Raw genomic sequence first — 22,994 nt, forward strand, 5'->3', positions numbered from 1 at the left:
ACTGGCTACCGACTATCAATCGGCCCAAATCCGGATCGGTACAACTATTCCGGATGCGTCCATTCCTATAATATTCCTAATTACTAATTAATCTAATTATCATATCCGACTCGTCCCTTCTCATATATTCCTCTGGATCATACTCCGGCCAACACATGGCACGCCCGTGGGACAATGCATTGCATGTCGAACCCACGGGTTAGCTCTTTCATTCTTTGTTGAGTATGTCCAAAATGCTTTGATCCAAGGGTTCAAATGGTTCTTCCTTTTGTTGTTGGTATTGTCTTGCCTCGGCTCCCTCCGGTTGATCCGTTCCAGCTTCTTTTTCATTTTTGACTCTCTCTGCATGCTCCGTGCCGGCTGGTTCCGTCTGATCCGTACCAACTCCCTTTGGGTGCTTCGTACTATTTCTCACCGGTTGCTCTGCTCCGATGTCATTCGGTTGCTGGTTTGGCTGTGGGTCCTCGGGTTGTTCCTCATCGCTGATATTTATGGCCTCAACTCGCTTTTCCGCTTCTTTCCACCTTTGCTTCCGCTGGTATCGCTCGAACTGCAGTTATGTGTCGAGTTGATCGTCTTTGAGCCTTTTGATGAGCTTCTAGACAACGTCTCAATGATTTTTGGTCAAGGCAAAAAAATCATCTGCCAATTACTCCCGGATGGTGATAATGCTTTCCTCATCCAGCTTGTAGAAATTGTCGCTGACCTTTTTTCGGTTTTCCGCATCGGCTCGGAGTATCTGGAGTTCCGCCGCTTGTTGGGACCATTCATTCCATACCGGGGATGAACAATCTTCGATCTTTGTCTTCGTCTGGTTCCTCCATGCTCCGACAATCATCTGGATTCTGTTGATGCCGAGCTTCTTCCTCTCTTCTGTGGTCTCCTTCTCGTTCTTGAGCTACTTGATGAGTTCAGCGGTCGCCTTCGCCTTCGCCATAAATTGGGTCTGATAGGTCGTTTGCAACCTATCCAAAACCATCTTTGCCTGTTGCACTGCCTCATTTCTGTTTTTAACAATGTTCACATACATCTCCACACTATGCTTATTGAATTCTCAATGTTTTTTGTCCACACACTACGTGGTCAATATGATGATTTGCAGGGTTCTGCTAATGTTCTATTGCAACGGTAAGTGGCCTTTAAGAATCGACGGCAAGGACTTCACTTATTTTTAGATACAACTGTTGGTATGAGGTTGAATTATGCTATACCTTCTTTTATGTTGCATTGCTTATATTATTTCATCGCATCCTCCATCAACTTCATCGCCATCTCAGCCATCAATTTACCTTGATCTGTTAGTGCCTCCGTTTTTTCCTTGAGCTCCATCCGGACCTCCTTAAGCTTGTCTTATTGTCGGTCATAATCCGACCCTACCTTCTTATGTTCCACCACGAGTTGCTTATGGTCTTTGTGTAGCTTCTCGAAGTCTTCCGTTTTCTGCTTTAGGCGCTGGTTGATTTGACAGTGCGCCTGATCTTCCCGATCCTTTTGTTGTCAGATCTCTTCCTTCAACCTCTCTATCTCCATTTCAGCCATCCTCTGGAGCTTGTCTTTCCCTGCAACAACTTCTCTGTTTCCTCCTTCAGCTGGTTGTTGTTCACTTGACTCTTTCGGAGACATTCCTCAGTTCTCCGTTTCTCTTCTTCGGTTGTCTTCCTCTACTCTCTTTCTCGCTCTCTTAATGCTTCTTGAGCAGCTAATTCCTCTCTTAGTGTTTGCATTTCCTATTCCCGCTCAACTTCTTTTTCTGGGGCTGTTCTAGCCACTGGTTCAACATCCATTTCCAAAGCTTTCTTCTGTAAATTAGCCGGTTCTACTGGCTCTGTTCCGGAGGTTGTATCGTGGTCCATTTTTGACATGAGGACCTCAAACTCCTTGGCGCTTGCCAGCTCCTCCTCCAGGCTCCGAATCTGATTTTGGGCCTTATCCAATTCTTCGGTTGTTGTCAGCAACCGTTCCACCTGTCTCCGCCCCATCTATTGTTGTTCATCTATCCGGTCAGCCACACTGGATACCTGCTTCCCAAGCCATTCTAAGCATTACCGGCAAGTTCTGTGTTGTGTGAGTACAACGAACTCTTGTTCTAACTCCGACCTTACTTCTTGCTCCCCCCTGAGCCATTGTGCAAATGGCTCCACTTGCTCTGGTGTCCGCTTCGGTAGGCATTCCTCCTGTTGCTCCTACCTTAGAAGACCACTTCTGGTCCGGTTCCGGTGGAACCATCTTCACCACTTCTGGTTTGTCGGTTGGCTCCATCTCCGATCTGGGTTCCCCTACCGATGAGCGGGGAATCGGTGTACTCTCCTTCTCCGGACTCGATCGTTCCCCCTGCTGCTCACTATTGTGCTTTCTTAGGCGACACTCGAGGGTTTCGGCTGGTTCTTCTTCAACTTCCTCTTCCGCGGGTCTTGGTTTACCCTATATACCAGTCCCTCTTGGTCTCTGTCATGCCGACACAACTTTATCTTGATCGGTTTTGCCATCCTTTCCGGAACTTTCTCGATTGGCTCCTGTCTCCTTGTATCCGACACTTCTTCTTCCCGCTGAGACGAGTCCCCTGATGTCCATCCGGGGTTGTGTTTTTCTAGGAGCTGTTGCCATTTGGATGGCTTGTTGGGTGTGGTGGGCCTCGCTTCTTCGGCTTGATGGTGCATGTCGGAGGTAACAATATCGTTAACTACTATGCTAATCCACCGCATGCTTTCTTCCCATCCATTACAGATGCAATTCCCGCCCGTAGTGAGTCGGCCACTATCACTGGCCAGTCCACCTTAAGGCCTTCAAATGTGACAATGATGAAACTAGCCATGTTCTTCGGCATAACGAGTGGTCGGGGGTGAACGAATCCATGCTCGAGTAATACTCGAGCCACTTCCTAGAACAAGAGATTTTCGTCGTCCTGTGTCCGGTACACCTTGCCGGAAATTGAGAGTTACTCCCCAAAATAATCGGTCAATATGTCGGTGCAGGGGTTCTCAATGGAGCACAGTCCTCCGACGGGTAATCCAATGAGGGCCTGCACTGTCCCCTCGAAGAGTTCGTCGAGGTAGATCGTTGCTGCGACCTTCTCTAGTTCCTCGTGTGGTGGTGCTTCAGCCTTTTCGATGAATCCCTCAAGGCCGTGCTTGCTGAGCCAATCTTTGGTGGCGGTCGAGACTGCCATCGGCTCTATATACTCTTCGCCGATTTCATTGCTATGGGTGGGTGCTTGGGATCTGTTAATCTCATGTGTTCTTCTGGAAACCTACGTGCTTTGTTGTGCTCTCAAAAGCTTTCGTTCGCGAAATGAGACTCCTTCGTTTGTCTGGATATTTTGGGCTGCCATTTTTTGTCACCGCCTCGTCTTTAATTCCTGTGCATGCACGTTGTCATGAAGAAAATTGTCCCTAGGCGGAAACCGAGTTTAGCGTGTGTAAACCGGCCCTTACACGCGAGCACACTTTTTGTTGTATAGTAAGTAGGTAGGTACAAGTCGGCTGAGAGGAAATCCTAGGTAGCATGCATTCAATAGGGAGCGAATCGAGGTGTATCTCTGTCCGAAAGGACAGAGAATTAATATGATGTAACGGATGATAACGGCCTCCCTCCTTGGGCTATAAAAGAGAGGGAGAGGAATGGGGAAAGGGATCGCGCGTTAGAGAGGATGAAGTGCTGCCGGACTGGGACCGAGCCCTTCTCCTCTGCCACTCTCCATAGCCATTTTTGTGCAGGTTTTCGGGAGGCTGACTCTGCTCCGTGGAACGCCCGTGTGCTTCCGGCAGAGTCTCCATCTTGCTCATCTGTGTGTATGAGTGAACAGGCGTCGGTGTTCGCCTTGCCGGCCTGTTAATTGTAACCGTCTCGATATATATATATATATATATTTTATATACATACGTGTTCATATACTCGGACTTCTAGTCGTCTCGTTTTGTTGTGTTGTTGGACTGTGTTTCCTGTGTGCTCTCATGTTTGTGCGTGTGCAAGTGCGTCCGTTGCCTTTCCGCTCTCCTCCTTCCTAGCTATTTCTCGGTCCAAGACCCCGGTGGTCCCGCCTCGTTCCCCACGCACGCGCGTAACAATGCGACATATTTGGTGAACCCGACGTGAACAGGCGGCAGAGGAATAGGAAGATGAGGGGGTTAGATCTCGCGGAAGCGATGGCTTCGGCTGTGGATCGGATAGTGACTGCGCACGAAGGTGCAGGCGCCCTCGATAGGGCTATTGAAGCGGCCGTCGGCACGATAGGCCGGTTCGGTGGGAAGGACATCACGAGCTATTTGGAGGCCTACCGGGCGGGATGGTAATTAGAGACATTCCGGAAGAAAGGCGACTGACCGGATTCCCTCGGGTGGCGATGCCGGGCATCCATGCGGAAGTGCTCGAGGTACGAGCTGAGAGCTGGACCTGGGAAGAGTTTGAAGGTCGGCTCCTCGAAAAATACGGGCTTGATGACGCGCTCCGGCTCTCGAAACGGGACTTCATGGAATGGGTAGAGACCCCCGAAAAGGGGAGAAACGCGTCGGTGCTCCTCCGGGAGTTTGAAGAATGGTTCGTGCGTCTTTCGGCGCTCGACCGGACCGTACTAGACACAAGTCGCATCCTGTTGTTCGTTAAGTCAGTGGATGCGAGGGACCGGGGGCAAGTGGGTCTCCTGCTAGAGACTGATGACGGGCTGACGGCCGACTGGGCCGTGGTGAAGAGGGTCTGTGGCCGTTTCGACAAGCGGCGAGAGTGGGTCGATAAAGGATCAACAGGGGCGGGCTCTGTAGCAGCAATGAAACTCGAGCCAACCCAGCTAGCACGAAGGGAAGAGACCCGAGACAGGCTTGAGACCAAATCGACTTCGACCGGCATGGTCAAAGGTTCGTCCGGAGGAGCAACTCTAGAGGAGCTGACTAGGATGGTAAAGGACCTCCAGATTGCACAGGCATGGAGGGATGGCGGCGAATAGGCCCGTGACCGAAGGCCTCTAACTGGAAACCGGTGTTTGTGGTGCGACGCAGTCGGCCACGTTCGGAAGGACTGCGGGGACTTCGCCGAGGCAATGAGAGCCAACGTGGTGTACCTATGGAACGGTTGGGTGCACGCTAGCGAGACCCGAAGGGCCCTGGACCTGAATGTTGGACAAGGGGGTATGAAACGACTGATGGAAGAAGCGGCGGCTCGCCAGGCGGAGACCATCCACTACTCGGCGTCGGCTGGCATCCGGGTCGGAGGTGGTGAGGCCCGGAAGACGAACGAAGCCGGATTCTTGTTGCTGATGCTGGAAGGCCTCGCCGGCGCACGGCTAAGGAAAGAAGAAGCGGACCGCGCGGAAAAACGGGTCCGGGAGGTAACCGGGTGGAGCGACCCGGTTGAAGAGAAGACGGGCTTCGTTGAAGCCGCATGCCAGAACTACGAGGCTCTGGTGGAAGACAAACGAGTAGGTAAAACTAGAGGGGTCGGGCCATCGCAACGGTACGAGACCCGATTCGGTCAAAGGCAGAATGAGGCTGGTGCGACCGGCGCACCGGATAAAGCCAAGAAGGCCGGGTACCGGTTGAGCACGGTAATCGAAAGCACTACAGACCTGCGAAAGGTCCTGGAGGAACGTATCCTCGACAACAAAGTGGAGTTGTCGCTGAGGGAAGTGCTTGGGATCGCCAAGAAGGAGTTCCACGACTCCATCGTAGACTTGGTGAAGAGGAAGAGGCTGTCGACAGAGCTAGAGCCCGAGAAGCCGGTGGAAATGCGAACGACGCACATAGAGGACATGGCGCTAGAAGACGAGTTGGCGGAGAGCTACTATTCGAGGGTGCACTGGGCCAGAGCGACCACGGAGACCCTTGTTAAGGTCGGGGATGTCCAGGAGCCGGTGGTGGCGTTGGTGGACCACGGTTCAGAAATCAACTTGATGTCCATGGACTTCTACAAAAAGGGGAAATGGCCGATCAACACCAAACGCGGCTGGAAAATACGGGCAACGACGCGCGCCACGGAAGAACTACATGGAGCCTGCCCGAATGTACAGGCGAAAATCGGCGATGTCGAGATCGACCAACACTTCTTCGTGCAGGAGATGTCCTCACATCCGGTTATACTAGGAGAACCATACATCATGGCGGCACGGATGGAAACCAAGGTGCTGGACAACGGTTCGGCCTACGCAAGAGTCAAGAGCCAGGACGTGCGTCACACGGTCCAGTTCCGGACGGTGCGACCAAACCATGAGTGTAACCGCAAGACCCTCGGTGGCAAAACCCGAGGGGATTTTTAGAGAGGGCTATCAAGGCGTGGGGCCGCGATAGTTCGGACAGCCCGGAAAAACCCCACAAATGTACAATACGGAAGAAGACATGTACCATAGGTAGGAAATTTTGGTTCTCCGACAACGGAGGTTGTACTATGGCCGACGTCAACGATTGGGAAAGGAAGCGAGCGGAGGAGCGGCTCAGGGGATGCGGAGTCCTCTCCCCCGACGAAGAGATCAGCAGCGCCGTGGAGGCGTTCTCTTTTGATGACACCTTGGGCGAGTTGCGAAAGGTGATCGGTGAAGCCCTTAGAGAAGACCGGACCGTTCCGGTAGGTTCGATGGGAATGTATGAAGTCATCGCGGACTTTGGGGAAAGGATCGGGTTGGATTAGACAGCCCGCGTGAGTACAAAGTACAAGACTGTGGACCGGAAGGTAAGGCCGGTCGCGGCACCCTTGCCGGAGGGCAGCGAGGAGCGGATAAAAGGGGTCGCGTCGGACTCAAGTTTACGGAATCCGACTGGCATAGGGCACCGGTTCATCGACATAACGCTACGGGAGCTCAAGGTCGGTGGGGGTGGCTTTCTACTCCTGGCGGAGGAGAACAGGTTTCGGTGAATGCTTGGAAGGCATGGGAAAGCCTTCGCATTCTCACCAGAGGAGATCGGGTGCGTGGACCCGACGACCGTCGAACCGATGGTGATCTTCACGGTACCACATGTACCGTGGAATCTCAAACCGATTCCAGTGCCGAGAGCTCACATCCCGAAGTTGATGGAGCTTCTGAAGCAAAAGGTGGAGGTGGGCATCCTCGAACCGTCGAGTGCCACGTATTCGAATCGGTGGTTGACAGTGCCGAAGTAGAACGGCATGCTGCACTTCATTCAAGACCTGCAACCGGTCAGTAGGGTGACCATCTGTAATGCAGGAATCGGACCGACCATAGACGAGTTCGCGAAGGCCTTTGCTGGGAGGTCGATCTATTCGGTCGGTGACTTATACTCGGGGTACGACCAGTTCCAGCTGGCCGTGGAGAGCAGGGATATCACGACGATGCGAACCCCCCTTGGCCTAGTACGGATGTGTACCCTACCACAAGGCAGGACAAACTCGGTGGCGCTCATGGTGAACGCAATGAACAAAGTGCTGAGGGACTGCATCCCGGACCTCACCATGCCATTCTTGGACGACATCCTGATAAAGGGGTGTCCGGTGGAAGATGCGGACGAGACTGTCGGCCCGGACGGATGCCAGAAGTGTTGGGATTTCGGTCCCTCCGGATGGGATGTCCGGAGATGAATGACGGCAAGCCCGGTTGCGGTTACGGAGCCGGATGATGAAGACCCCGGTTACGGAGCCGGATGATGAAGACCCCGGTTACGGAGCCGGATGATGAAGACCCCGGCTACGGAGCCGGATGATGAAGACCCCGGTTACGGAGCCGGATGACGAATGTACCCGGAGAGAGATCCGGATGCGGAGACATATTTGTGAATATGTTTGCCAAGAGCCCTTGAGGCTATATTTGTAAATAGCCCGAAAGTCATATGTGTATAAATATGACTTAGGGCAAACAGTTAAGGCTGCTGTTGCTCATTTTTCTGTTTTCCACTAAGAGGGAGCGAAGTGAGAGCAGCCGAGAGAGAGTGAGAGAGAAGGAGGAAGGAAGAGGTCGACGCCTCTGTGTAATACCGCCGCCTGTGGCGAGGACAGCGAGCTCAAGGTCGTCGCCTTGCAGCTCGCCATTGTACATTCCCGCGTATAGTGATAGTTGGAGTCTTGCACTCCCGTGGTTTTTCCCATTTAGGGTTTTCCACGTAAAACATCCAGTGTGCCCTTCTCTCTATTGTTTTCGTGCATTGTTGCATTTCCCGTTCTCTGTGAATCGATCCTATTCCTCGGTTGTGGCCGAGCACGGAATTCCGACAAAGTGGTATCAGAGCGACGGTAACACAGAAAATGGAAGGCGGCAGCAGCGGGCAGCCGGGGATGATGGTGCTGAATGCGCAGAACTACGCCGACTGGAAGATAAAGATGGAGGATCTGCTCATTGTTCGGGACCTGTATGAACCAATCGACAGGTCGGAAATACCCAAGGGGGTACTTGAGACGGAGTGGAGGCTTCTGAACCGGAAAGCCGTTGCAACCATTCGGCAATACGTCGACGTGAGCGTTCTACAACACGTGGCGAACGACACCAACGCATATGAGATGTGGAGGAAGCTGTCGGGCCTCTACGAGAGGAAGAATGCGTTGAACCGGACCTCCCTAATGAGAAAGATAGTGAACCTCAAGTACCGGGACGGCGAGAGTATGGTGGAACACGTAAGCACGTTCATGGGATTCGTGAACCAGCTTGCGGCGATCAAGTTCCCGTTGGAGGATGCAATGCAAGCCATCATCCTGATGTGTACATTGCCGGACAGCTGGGAGAACTTGGTGGTGACTCTCAGCACCTCCTGCACCGAAGATAACTTGTCCCTACAAACGGTAAAGACAAGTATTTTGAACGAAGAAGCGCGTCGGAGAGATAAAGAACCGGTCTCCGACTCGAAGGCGCTGCTTACCGAATCGGAACGGGGAAGACAATGGAACCGGAGTCCGCAAAGACGGGAGAAGTCGGGGACCCGGTCGCAGTCAAGAGGAAGACCCACATGCTTCCACTGTGGGAAGCCGGGGCACTTCCGGAAGAATTGTCGGCATTACCGAAAAGACAACGGAGCCGACGACACCGATTCGAAGAAGTCACCGGAGAGAAACGGTGCATACCGGGGAGCCACGGACCGGAGAGGTCCGGATCGGCGAGGGCAGGACCGGAAAGGAACGACGGCACTCGCGGCAAGTGAAGAAGAGATAATGCTTATTACCGAAGAGAGGGAGCTGAACCTTGCCGGTGTAGAGATGACCTGGGTGGTCGATTCCGGAGCGTCGTTCCACCTGACCCCGGAGAAGAAATACTTCTCATCCTACACAGCCGGTGAGCACGGCTGTGTCCGGATGGGAAATGAAGGCACATGCCGGATTGCCGGCATAGGAGACGTGTGGCTGTTGACATCAACCGGATGCAAGATGCTGTTGAAGGATGTGCGACACGTTCCGGAGGTCCGATTGAACCTGATCTTGGCCGGGAGGCTAGATGATGAAGGCTACACGGGTAGCATCCGGAACGGTGTCATGAAGTTCAGCAAGGGGAGCCTGATAGTGGCTCGGGCCCGGAAGGTCAACACCCTGTACCTGATGAATTCCCGGCTATGTTCGGAGGAGCTGAACGTGGCAGCCGACACTGCCGGTGAGCTGTGGCACAAGAGACTGTGCCACATGAGCGAGAAGGGGATGAAGAGGCTTGCAGAAGACAACCTCATTCCAGTGAAGCATGTGCATCTGGAGAAGTGCACCGATTGCCTGGCCGGTAAGCAGAACCGAACCTCCTTCCACTCAAGGCCACCGACAAGACGTAGCGCACCATTGGAGTTGGTGCACACGGATGTGTGTCAGGTAGAAACGAAGTCACATGGCGGAGCCCAGTACTTCGTGACTTTCATTGATGATCACAGCCGGAAGCTGTGGACGGCGCCGTTGAAGACAAAGGACCAAGTGTTGTCCGTCTTCAAAGAACTCCACGCGAGAGTGGAAAGGGAATCCGGCAAGAAGCTGAAAGCGATACGAGCGGATAACGGAGGGGAATACCGGGGGCAGTTCCAGGAGTACTGTCGCTCGAAGGGAATCCGGCTCGAGTTTACTGTGCCGAAGACGCCGGAACTAAACGGGCTGGCCGAGAGGATGAACCGGACCATAATGGAGAGGGTCCGGAGTATGCTGGCGCATGCGAAATTACCCAAGGGGTTTTGGGCTGAGGCAATGTCGACGGCGACATACGTGATAAACAGATCACCCTCAGTACCTTTGGACGGAGACACGCCGCAGAAAGTGTGGACCGGTAAGGAAGTGTCCTACCGGCATCTGAAGGTGTTCGGGTGTCTCGCATACGTGCATGTGGCAAAGGACCGGAGAGGAAAGCTAGATCCAAAGACCCGGCTATGCATATTCCTCGGTTACGGCGACGACGAGTTCGGCTACCGAGTATGGGACCCGGTCGACAAGAAGATATTCAGGAGTCGAGACATCATCTTCATGGAGGACAAGACACTCGCCGACTGGGAGTCGGAGAAGAAGATGAAGAGCTCCAAGTCGACCGGTGAGGATCAACTCTACGAGGAGCAGTCCCGACCGGCAAGGGACCGGTTAACACTCGAGGATCCGGCCGAAGACTATGAAGAAACAGAACCGGCCGAAGAAGATGAAAATGATACCGGAACCGGCCCCGATCCCGAAATGGATTCGGATGAAGAAGAATCGGAAGAACCGGTTACCGAAGCTCCGGAACGGAGATATCCTCTAAGAGAGAGAAGGGCCCCCCGGAGATTTCCGGAACCAGAGAACGTGCTGCTAACCGACGAAGGGGAGCCGGAGAGCTTTGAAGAAGCAAAGCATGACACCCAGAGCCGCAGGTGGTTGAGTGCCATGCAGGACGAGATGGATTCCCTGCATGAGAACCACACATATGAACTTGTGGAGTTGCCGAAAGGAAAGCGGGCACTTCGAAACAAGTGGGTGTTCAAGCTGAAACCGGGAGATGCCGGAAACCCCCCGAGATACAAAGCCAGGATCGTGGTGAAGGGGTTTCAGCAGAAGAAGGGCGTCGCCTTCGACGAGATATTCGCCCCGGTAGTGAAGATGACCTCCATCCGGACGGTGCTGAGCATAGCGGCAAGCATGGACCTCGAGGTAGAACAGATGGACGTGAAGACGGCATTCCTTCACGGTGACCTCGAAGAAGAGATCTACATGCAGCAACGGGAAGGATTCGAGAAGAAAGGGAAGGAGCACCTGGTATGCCGGTTGAAGAAGAGCCTTTACGGACTGAAGCAGGCTCCCCGGCAATGGTACCGGAAGTTCGACTCCTTCATGACCGACGAAGGGTACCACAAAACGCTGTCTGAGCACTGCGTGTTTGTGAAGAAGTTTGAAGGAGGAGACTCTCTAATACTCCTCCTGTACGTGGACGACATGTTGATCGTCGGACGGGACCAGGTCAAGATACGGACGCTGAAGAAAGCGCTTCACCGAACCTTCTCAATGAAGGACCTGGGTCCGGCGAGGCAAATACTAGGGATGCACATCATCCGGGACCGGAAGAAGAAGCAGTTGTGGCTGTCACAAGAGAAGTACGTGACAAAGGTGCTTCACCGGTTCAACATGTCGGAAGCAAGACCGGTCGGGTCAACCCTCCCGGGAAACTGCAAGTTGTCCAGCAAGCAAAGCCCCAAGACAAAGGCTGAGAAGGAGGACATGATGAAAGTACCATATGCCTCTGCCGTCGGAAGCTTAATGTACGCAATGGTGTGTACAAGACCGGACATAGGATATGCAGTTGGAGTGGTGAGCCGGTACATGAGCAATCCCGGCAAAGAGCACTGGAACGCGGTCAAGTGGATACTCCGATACCTGAAGGGCACGGCAAACGTGTGCCTCCGATTCGGCTCCGGTAAGCCCGAATTCGACGGCTTTACCGATTCGGATATGTCGGCTGATGCAGATACCAGCCGGTCCACATCAGGGTATGTGATGACGTATGCAGGTGGAGCTGTTTCGTGGCAGTCGAGGCTGCAGAAGACGGTTGCGTTGTCAACCACGGAGGCGGAGTACATGGCGGCTGTTGAAGCCGGCAAGGAAATAATATGGATGAAGGACTTCATTAGAGAGCTCGGTATCCAGCAGGAGGAGTACCGACTCTACTGCGACAGTCAGAGTGCCATCCACCTTGCGAAGAACGCGGCTTATCACTCCCGGACGAAGCACATCCAGCGAAGATATCACTAGATCCGGGAAAGGATAGAAGACAAGGAGTTCGTGCTGACGAAGGTCCACACGGACGAGAACGGGTCGGATATGCTGACCAAGGTGCTCACACCCGACAAGCTGGAAGCATGCCGGAAGAGGATCAGACTGGAGAGACATCCCATGCCGAAGTGAAGGGGGAGTTTGTTGGGATTTCGGTCCCTCCGGATGGGATGTCCGGAGATGAATGACGGCAAGCCCGGTTGCGGTTACGGAGCCGGATGATGAAGACCCCGGTTACGGAGCCGGATGATGAAGACCCCGGCTACGGAGCCGGATGATGAAGACCCCGGTTACGGAGCCGGATGATGAAGACCCCGGCTACGGAGCCGGATGATGAAGACCCCGGTTACGGAGCCGGATGACGAATGTACCCGGAGAGAGATCCGGATGCGGAGACATATTTGTGAATATGTTTGCCAAGAGCCCTTGAGGCTATATTTGTAAATAGCCCGAAAGTCATATGTGTATAAATATGACTTAGGGCAAACAGTTAAGGCTGCTGTTGCTCATTTTTCTGTTTTCCACTAAGAGGGAGCGAAGTGAGAGCAGCCGAGAGAGAGTGAGAGAGAAGGAGGAAGGAAGAGGTCGACGCCTCTGTGTAATACCGCCGCCTGTGGCGAGGACAGCGAGCTCAAGGTCGTCGCCTTGCAGCTCGCCATTGTACATTCCCGCGTATAGTGATAGTTGGAGTCTTGCACTCCCGTGGTTTTTCCCATTTAGGGTTTTCCACGTAAAACATCCAGTGTGCCCTTCTCTCTATTGTTTTCGTGCATTGTTGCATTTCCCATTCTTTGTGAATCGATCCTGTTCCTCGGTTGTGGCCGAGCACGGAATTCCGACAAGAAGTTCGTCGTGAACCACATCAACGACTGCGAGAAGGTGTTGCAGAGGCTTGAGAGCGCACGTCTCACCTTCTCCGGAGAAAAATCGGCGTTCAGGCAGTCAGAGATCTTGGTGGTCGGACACCTGTGCGGGCCTTACGGTAGGAAACTATCTCCGGCAAAGGTAGAAGCCATCTCCGCGATGAAGGACGATTGCGGGACGGTTACGGAGGTCCGCAGATTCTTTGGGGCGTTCTACCACATCTGGATTCCACACTACGTGCATGTTGCGGAGCCACTCTATGGGCTATTGAAGAAAGGGCGTAGGTTCGAGTGGAGGACGGAGCACACGGAGTCGATCCGGAGACTAAAGGAGGCGCTTACGGTAGCACCAGCTCTACGTGACGGTGGAATCGAGCCCAACCGGGATTGGGTGGGTGATCAATCAAGAGGATGACGTTGGCACGAGGTTCCCCATTCGGTTCGGCACGAAGGTCCTCAATGAGCGACAGCGAGGATACGCCGAGGTTAAATGCGAACTCTGGGGTATCATTTCGGCGGTGAAGGCCGATAAAGACTACCTGATCGGGACAGAGGTAATAATCGAGACGGACTGCCTGCCGATTCTCGGCATGGTTTCCAGATGCGCGACGCCGGACCTGGCAATGCTTAGGTGGATAGCGTACATCAAGTCCCTGAATCTGGTGATACGACACATTTCTGGAAAAGACAATGCCATGGCCGACATGCTCTCAAGGGCGAGGTTCGAAAACGAGGGCGGCATGGTTTCGGAGGACGAGGAAGTCGGCGTAGATTTCTTCAAGGTGGCATACGTGATGACCAGAAAGGGGAGCACTCCGGCGCTTAACGAATTCGATGAGAACAAGTATGACGGGGAGTGGCTCCAGATCGGCGGGCTCTTGAAAACAATGACACCGGACGCAGCGTGGACAAAGGAAGAGACCAACCGAATCCGGAAGAAAGCGTACCGATTCTTCCTTCGGGACGGGTACATATGGAAGCACCCGAAGAAGAGGGACGACATCCCGCTCCGAGTGGTGGCGAAGAAGGAGGAACAGGAGGAGTTGTTGGAGGCCTACCACGAGAGTCCCTGGGCCGAACACCGCAGAACGTGGGCCACGTTCGAGAAGCTAAAGGGAAAGTATTGGTGGCTGGGACTATACCGGGACGTGCATCGGTTCGTGAAGACTTGCAAAAGCTGTTAGATGCACTCCGTAGTCCGACACCGGGACGACCTTCACCCGACCTACCCTCCGACCATCCACTTCAAATGGATGGTGGATTTGGTGACGATGCCGATGGGGGTAGGACAGATGCGGTATTTGGTGTTGGCTCGGGAGGATCTGACGAACCAGGTTGAAGGACGAGCGTTGCAGAACAAAATGACCGTGGCTGTGTGCCGGTTTCTGATCGAGGACGTGATATGTCGGTACGGGAGCGTAGGAAAGATCGTGGCTGACCGCAGAGAGTTGGACGCGCAAGAGGCTGAAGAGTTGTTTGACCGACTAGGGGTCAAACTCTCGCTCACCACAGCGTACAATCCAGAGGCTAACGGGAAGGTGGAGCGCGGACATGGGCCGATCGTCAAAGCGCTAGTACGGGCGTGTGAAGGCCAAGTCAGCAACTGGCCGCGACTGCTACCTTATGCCTTGTGAGCGGACCGAACTACGCACAGTTCGGTAACCGGGTTCATGCCGATAGAGCTTATGTACGGACAGACGTCGATCATGCCAACGGAGCGAACCATCTCCTCATGGGCCACGGTGGACTGGAGAGATGAGATGAGCCGAGAGTAGCTGCTAGCGGCATGGATTCGACAACTCGAGCGAAGGCCGGAGGACGTGGAACGAGCCGCGGAGAAGCTTCGGTTGGCAAGGTTGAAGAACAAAGGGTGGTTTGACCGAACTCACCGACTGCGATCGAAGAAAATCGAGGAAGGCGACTGGGTCCTAGTGTAAGACTGAATAAGCCTGAGCCGGTAAGTGAGAGGAATCGGTATGCCGGTGAGCAACCGAGCCGATAAGCAGTAAGGACCAGTGAGCTAGGGAGCTGGTATGCCGGATCCAATCCGTAACTGGTAGCCTAGTATAGGTTAAACTACTAGGTAGTTATAGTCTCGTAGTTAGTGTCAGATGCTCGTGTGAGCATAGAAGTACACCGTACTTCTAACAGTCCCGTGTGGACTTGTATAAATAGCGCTGATGAGCGCGTTGTAGAGACCGAGCACAGAGTATTCATATAATTTTTGAAAATAGTGTGTCCTGCTCTCTCTCGCTCTCTCTCTCTCTGTGTACTGTTCTTTCTAACGCTTCCGCAAGCAATCTTTAACATGGTATCAGAGCGCGTGGGTTGAGAACCTCTGTTGCAGTCAATCTACGTTTGTGAAGGAAACCCTAACAGATTGGAAAATAGACACAAAAGGAGAAATGGTAAGAGGTATGGCTACGTCGCTCCCGGTGGAGAAGCTCGACAGAACCAACTACGCATCTTGGTCATACAAGATGCACTAGTACTTGCTTGGGCATGGCTACTGGAGTTATGTCGACGGAGTGAACGACTCAACACTGGAGACGACACACAAGGACTTCCCAGTGTGGGAACAGGCAGCAAGGGGTGATGTACTGCTTCGCATCCAGTGTCGGTGACCAGCTGCTCAGCCATATCCGTGACGCCAAGACACCGAAGGATGCTTGGGGGAACTTGAAAAAGGTTTTCGCCGCAAGCACCACTGCCCGGAAGCTGCAACTCAGACAGGAGTTGAGCAATGTTTGACAGAAGAACATGTCGGTGGTAGATTACACAGCCTAGATCAAAGGGATCTATGACTCGCTTGCCTCTATTAACGTCACCGTAGAGGAAGATGAGATGGTGCAGGTCTGTCTTGGAGGCCTGGCGTCCAAGTTCGGAGCTTTCCGGACTGTGGTTTGTACAAGGGAAAATACGCCCTCATTTTTCGACTTACAGTCGATGCTCCTTGTAGAGGAGAACCACGCTAGTGCATCTAGCAGTGCATCCCCAGACAACCGGATGCTGTACACGGGAGCGGATCGGTCCCCCGGGCGTGGTGGACGAGGCAGGTCGGCACGCAATGGAGGCGGCCGGCAAGAGCAGGAACGAAGTCACAGTGAGTGTGCCGACAACAATTCTGGGACTTCCACAAGTAGGGGGAGTCAAGGTGGTGCCGGAGGCCGGCAAGACAAATCCGCTACGGAATGCTGGTACTGTGGCAAAAAGGGCCACAGGGAAAGCGAGTGCTGGAAAAAGCGTGCCGATTCGGACAAATCCGGATCCGGCAAGACCAATAAGGAAGGACAACAAAGCTTGCACTACGCAAACGGATCGGGAGGATCCAAGAACGGTAAGGGGCCAGCCTTGGTGATGAAGCACAAGGCAAACTCAATGAAGAAGACCACTTCCAAATCGGAGGAAGTGTGGTACGTTGACTCCGGCGCATCAAACCACATGACGAGCCATGAGGAGTGGTTCTCCTTTTTGGAGAAGCCGGATCAACCGGGAGTTGTCGAAACCGGAGACGACACTCCCCACCCGATCGTGCACGTCGAAGAAGTCCCTTTGAGCCACGTCGGATAGAGGGGGAAGCTGATGAATGTATTACATGTTCCGACGATCACGAAGAATCTGGTGTCGGTCGGATAGATCGTCGACTAGGGGATGCAGGTGCGGTTTACGCACCTCGGGTGCTTCATTAAGGATGAGGGCGAAGTTATTGCGCAAGGGCGCAAAGATGGGAGGATGTTTATCCTCAACACCAATGACGTTGGCACCACACTGTTCGCCAAAGGACAGAATGTCGAGTCGGATATCGACCTGTGGCACAAGCGGATCGGCCACGTCAACTACTGGAGGCTTCAAGACCTGCAAACGGAACAAGTCGTTTTCGGTTTGCCGAAGTTTTGCGGCCGGAGAGCCCAGAATTGTGAAGCCTGCCAACTCGGGAAGCAACACCGGCTTCCATTCCCCACTGAAAGAAATCGAAGCCGTAACAAGCTCGATCTTATCCATTCGGATGTGTGGGGACCGGCACAAACTGTTAGCATTGGCGGGAGTCGATATTTCGTCTCCTTCATCGACGACTACACGTGGCATACGTGGATCTACTGTTGGGAAACAGGTCCCTCCGGATGGGAAGGGAGAAGCACAATGCCGATGAACAAACTCGGATGAGGCTGATAGGCCGAGGCTGAGACCGGATGAGGAGTACCCGGCTACGGAGAGCTGGATGGTGCAGGCCCGGTATGAACCGGATGAGGAGTACTTGGCTACGGAGGGTCGGATGGTGCAGGCTCGGTATGAACCGGATGAGGAGTACTCGGCTATGGAGAGCCGGATGGTGCAGGCCCGGTATGAACCGGATGAGGAGTACCCGGCTACGGAGAGCCGGATGATACAGACCCGGTGAAGACCGGATGAGGAATACCCGGCTACGGAGAGCCGGATGGTACAGACCCGGTGAGAACCGGATGAAGAGACATATTTGTAAATATGTTTCTGAGAGCCCATCGAGGCTACATTTGTAAATAGCTGAAAAGTCATATTAGTATAAATATGACTTAGGGCAAACTTTTAGTGTGTGGAGTTGTCATTTTTCCTTGTTGGTGCAAGAAGAAGATAGAGCACGTAATAGTGTATAGAGAGAGAGAGAGAGAGAGAGAGAGAGAGAAAGAGGTCGTTGCCTCTGTTGTAACCGCCGCCTTTGGCGAAGATCTGTGAGCACGAGGTCGTTGCCTCAGTGAACTCACTGTTGTACATTCTCACATAGTGACAGTTTGCAGCCTGTGGGCTGCCGTGGTTTTTCCCTCTTTGGGGTTTTCCACGTAAACCTCCTGTGTATCTTCCTCTCCTTTGTGTCGTGTTTTCGTTTCCTGTTTTCTGTGTATGAAAAGAATCTCGGTTGTGGCCGAGCTTTGTGCATACGGAGCGTTGAGTTCCCGTCATCTAACTCATTGAGCGGAAGAGCGAAGTCTTCGAGTGTTTCCGGAGCCTCCAGAAGATGGTGGAACGGGAATCAGAGAGGAAGATCAAATGCCTACGGTCGGATGGCGGAAAAGAGTAGTTTTCCGGCCAATTCAACAGCTATCTGCAACAAAAAGGAATTCGGCGAGAATTTAGCTGCAAATACACACCGCAACAGAACGGTGTGGCCAAAAGGAAGAATCGGTCGCTGATTGACACGGCTAGGGCAATGTTGGAGGAAAAGAGCATGCCCAAGTTCTACTGGGCGGAGGCGGTCCAAACGATCGTCTACATCCAGAACCGGATCGGGGAGAAGGTGTCAACTCACGTGCTGTATTTCGGGCGCAAGCCGAATTTGAGACACCTCCGGATATTCGACAGCATAGCCTATGTACATGTGCCGGATAAGAAGCGGAGAAAGCTGGATGCAAAATCGGAAAAATGCATCCTAGTCGGCTATGCTCAAGAGCAAAAGGGGTATAAGTGTTATAACCCCCGGACGAAGCAGGTCCGAGTCAGCCGAGATGTTGAGTTTGATGAATCGGCATCGTGGTATTCTTTACCAACTCCGACTTCCGATCCCGACCCGATGTCGGAGGATGGGGCTAGTGAGCCCGAACCGGCCCAGGTAGAGAAAGATGAAGACGGGACTCAAGATGAGAGTCCGGAGTCATTCCGGTTAAGCGGACCGAATGAGAGAATAGATCAATCCAACCAATCGGATTATGAGATGGCGAGTAGTGGAGACTCTGTCATGCTCTCCCCACGCAAGGAACCGAGGAGACAATTCACACGCAAAGAGAAAGGGAAGCAGAAGATGCCGGAATTCGAAACTGGCAATGATGAGTCGGATCGGTGCGTATCTGACTTTGGCAAGGACATAGGCAGATCTTCGGGAATGAAGACCGAACCGGCCAAGAAGGGTCTCATACCGGGTAACGGTGAGCTACACCGGTCCACCCGCCAGAAGGATCCCGTTAAACGGTACGGGTACAACGAGTACAGGGCGCATCATTATGCGTACATGACCAAGGTCGCGGAAGTGCGTGAGCCGGAGAGCTACGCAGAAGTGGCAAAGGATGCAAATTGGCGTGCCGCTATGGAGGAAGAAATGCGGGCACTGGATGCCAACGGAACTTGGGACCTGGTTGACCCTCCCCGTCACTGTAAACCGATCGGATGCAAGTGGGTGTACAAGGTAAAGTACAATGCCGACGGTACAGTTAACCGGTACAAGGCCCGGTTAGTGGCGAAGGGATATGCGCAGACCCACGGAATCGACTACGACGAGACCTTCGCTCCTGTAGCGAAGATGACGACGGTTCGTGTGGTATTGGCGGGTGTTGCGGCAAGGGGGTGGCATCTTCATCAGATGGATGTAAAGAATGCCTTCCTTCAAGGAGATCTTGAAGAAGAAGTCTTTATGACTCAGCCCCCCGAATTTCAGTCGGAGGTGAACAAGCCGGCGGTATGCCGGCTGAGGAAGTCGTTGTACGGCTTGAAGCAAGCCCCTCGTGCTTGGAATGCTAAGATCACGCACCGGTTGCAAAAGATGGAGTTTGGCGCCTCTAAGTCGGACTCTTCCATGTTCATCCGTCAAGGCTCAAACGGTCTGGTATGTATCTTACTCTATGTTGATGATTTAGTCATCACCGGCCCAGGTCTTCCGGAAATCAACCGCGTCAAGTCCCAATTGTCAGACACATTCGATGTGAAGGACTTGGGGGACCTTCATTATTTTTTGGGGATCGAGGTCATTCGCACCCCCGACGGCATATTGCTTTCTCAACGCCATAATGTTTTGAATATACTGTACAAGTTCGGCATGACGGAATGTCGACCTGTCTCCACACCCCTGGACCGGAATCAAAAGATCTGTCCCAATTCCGGACCAGCCTGTGATGAGAAAAGGTTCCGACAAATAGTCGGAAGCCTGATCTACTTGACCATCACCTGACCCGACATTAGCTATCCGGTCGGAGTGGTAAGCCAATTCATGCAGAAGCCGACCGTGGAGCACCTTCAGTGCGTGCAACGAATATTGAGGTATGTAAGCGGCACTAAGGACCGGGGGTTCTTATACCGGCAAGGTATAATCGAAGAGCTTGTTGGCTACACGGATGCCGACTGGGCTGGCGATGCAACGGATCGTCGCTCAACTTCCGGCTTTTTATGTTTTCTCTTGGGAGCGCGGCTATTGCGTGGAGCAGCAAAAAGTAGCCAACAATGGCTCTATCCAGCATTGAGGCGGAATACCGGGGCGCGACCGTTGCCACCTGCGAAGCCATTTGGCTTCGGCAACTACTGCAAGACCTGCGGATCGAGGTGCCGACCCGATCCTTATCTACTGCGATAACCTCAGCAATATGCAGCTCGCCAAGAACCCTGTGTTCCATGCTCGCACAAAGCACATAGAAGTGCATTATCACTTCGTGCGTGAGCGGGTCCTGAGCGGTGAAGTTGAACTACGGTATGTTCACACGGATCGGCAAGTTGCCGACATCTTCACCAAACCGCTCGGGTCGGACAAGTTACAGCACTTTACCGAAATGCTTGGTGTTCAGCATCTCGACGTGCCGCACTTGATGGGGAGACGCAAAGGCAAAAAAACTGTTGAACCCGTAGGTAAGAGAAGAACCGGTAGAGGTGGAGACAAGAAGAAAAATGAAGCCGAGTCGACGAAGGAAGTCGGCACATCCGAACAGGTCGGAGTGAGCGGCTGTGAAGAAGAAGTGTACACTCAGGAAGAGAAGTGCATGCTATGCGGAGGTCATCACGATCGTAATGGCCATGATGTGGAGTCGAATGAAGAATTCGACTTTGGTGAACCGGCTGAAGAAGCCAAGGGAAGCACGGAGAAGGCCCAAGACCCGGACATGGTCCGATGTGGTGAGAGGCCTCAAGCCGAAAATCGAATCAGAGGATTCAGACAAGAGTTGGAACGAGTTGGAGACATCCGATTCGGATCAACAAACGGATCCGGATGAGTCGGATCAACGAGAGGCCAAGGAGACACGGACGCAGCGGAAGTCAATGCCATCGCGGAGGAACCGACGGATCGACAAGCGTCGGAGTCATAGAAGTGAAGGAGCGGAGATGGGCCTATTGAGCAGACATGCCGAAGGTCGAGGCACGCAGAACCAAAGGGGTCACGGCAAACGGGACCGGACCGGACAAGGAGTGCGAGCAAGGCGAAGAGACGCCAAGAGAAGTCAGTTGGAAGAACCGACTGCCACAGAGATTGACACTACGACCCTACCTCAGGTTGAGCTTGAGGGGGAGTGTTGAGCAGCAAGCTCAACCGGAGCCAGATCGGCTGAATAAGGCTGACCCAGTAAGCGAGAGGAATCGGTATGCCGGTGAGCAACCGAGCCGGTAAGCAGTAAGGACCGGTGAGCTGGGGAGCCGGTATGCCGGATCCAATCCGTAACTGGTAGCCTAGTATAGGTTAGACTACTAGGCAGTTATAATCTCGTAGTTAGTATCAGATGCTCGTGTGAGCATTGAAGTACACCGTACTTCTAACAGTCCCGTGTGGACTTGTATAAATAGCGCTGATGAGCGCGTTGTGGAGACCGAGCACAGAGTATTCATATAATTTTTTAAAATAGTGTGTCCTGCTCTCTCTCTCTCTCTCTCTCTCTCTCTCTCTCTCTCTGTACTGTTCTTTCTAACGCTTCCGCAAGCAATCTTTAACAGCGTCAAAGCGTTTAAGAAACGACACGAGTGCGTGCCGGACCTGGGAAGCATGGACGGTGACGATGAGCGGTCCGAGGCGGATGACAAACCGGAAGGCAAAGAGTAAAGCATGGACTGGTTTTCTCCAGCAAGAGCCGATTTTGGCTCATACAGGTGGATGCGCGGTTAGGTGGGGGCGGATGTCGTGAAGAAAACCATCCCTAGGTGGAAACCGAGTTTAGCGTGTGTAAAACGGCCCTTACACGCGAGCACACTTTTCGTTGTATAGTAAGTAGGTAGGTACAAGTCGGCTGAGAGGAAATCCTAGGTAGCATGCATTCAATAGGGAGCGAATCGAGGTGTATCTCTGTCCGAAAGGACAGAGAATTAATATGATGTAATGGATGATAACGGCCTCCCTCCTTGGGCTATAAAAGAGAGGGAGAGGAATGGGGAAAGGGATCGCGCGTTAGAGAGGATGAAGTGTTGCCGGACTAGGACTGAGCCCTTCTCCTCTGCCACTCTCCATAGCGATTTTTGTGCAAGTTTTCGGGAGGCTAACTCTGCTCCGTGGAACGTCCGTGTGCTTCCGGCAGAGTCTCCATCTCGCTCTTTCTATGTGTGTGAGTGAACAGGCGTCGGTGTTCGCCTTGCCGGCCTGTTAGTTGTAACCGTCTCGATATATATATATATATATATATTTCTATACATACGTGTTCATATACTCGGACTTCTAGTCGTCTCGTTTTGCTGTGTTGTTGGACTGTGATTCCTATGTGCTCCTGTGTCTGTGCATGTGCAAGTGCGTCTGTTGCCTTTCCGCTCTCCTCCTTCCCAGCTATTTCTCGGTCCAAGACCCCGGTGGTCCCGCCTCGTTCCCCACGCACGCGCGTAACAACGCGACAATGTCTCTCTGGTCCGACCTTAATTCCTTTGCGATGGAGAGAAAACGGAGTTCTGACGTTGTACCCACGTTTACTTCTTCCAGGGCGGAGGTGGTGACTCACCGTGAAATTTCCATTTCCCTCTCGAATGTTGCCCGTGCTCTGCTTAGTTCCAATATTGACTCCGGATTTGGTTCGTAAGCCTCATTGTGGAGAATAGTGGACGTGGCATATTCTGCCGCGGTTGCGATGATGTCGATTTCGAATAGCCTCTAATTCTGCATCCTCCACCCCAACCAACATATTTATAGCTTCCGCGTATAATGGTGTTATACCCTTGGATTGTGTCGCGCTTCCCTTCGTAGGTACGCAAACCTTGGTGCGTGCGTGTCGGAAACTGATACACTTGTGTTGCTAGCTCTACTTGATATTTTCTGCCCGAAGCCATGGTCTACCCAGCAGCACAGGGTATGCCCCTGGGGCATCCAGGGTGAGGACT

Source organism: Azolla caroliniana, unplaced genomic scaffold (assembly GCF_043228905.1).
Source record: "Azolla caroliniana isolate FFs.n. ecotype wild unplaced genomic scaffold, voAzoCaro1.0.p SCAF_16, whole genome shotgun sequence".
Taxonomy (NCBI): Eukaryota; Viridiplantae; Streptophyta; class Polypodiopsida; order Salviniales; family Salviniaceae; genus Azolla; species Azolla caroliniana.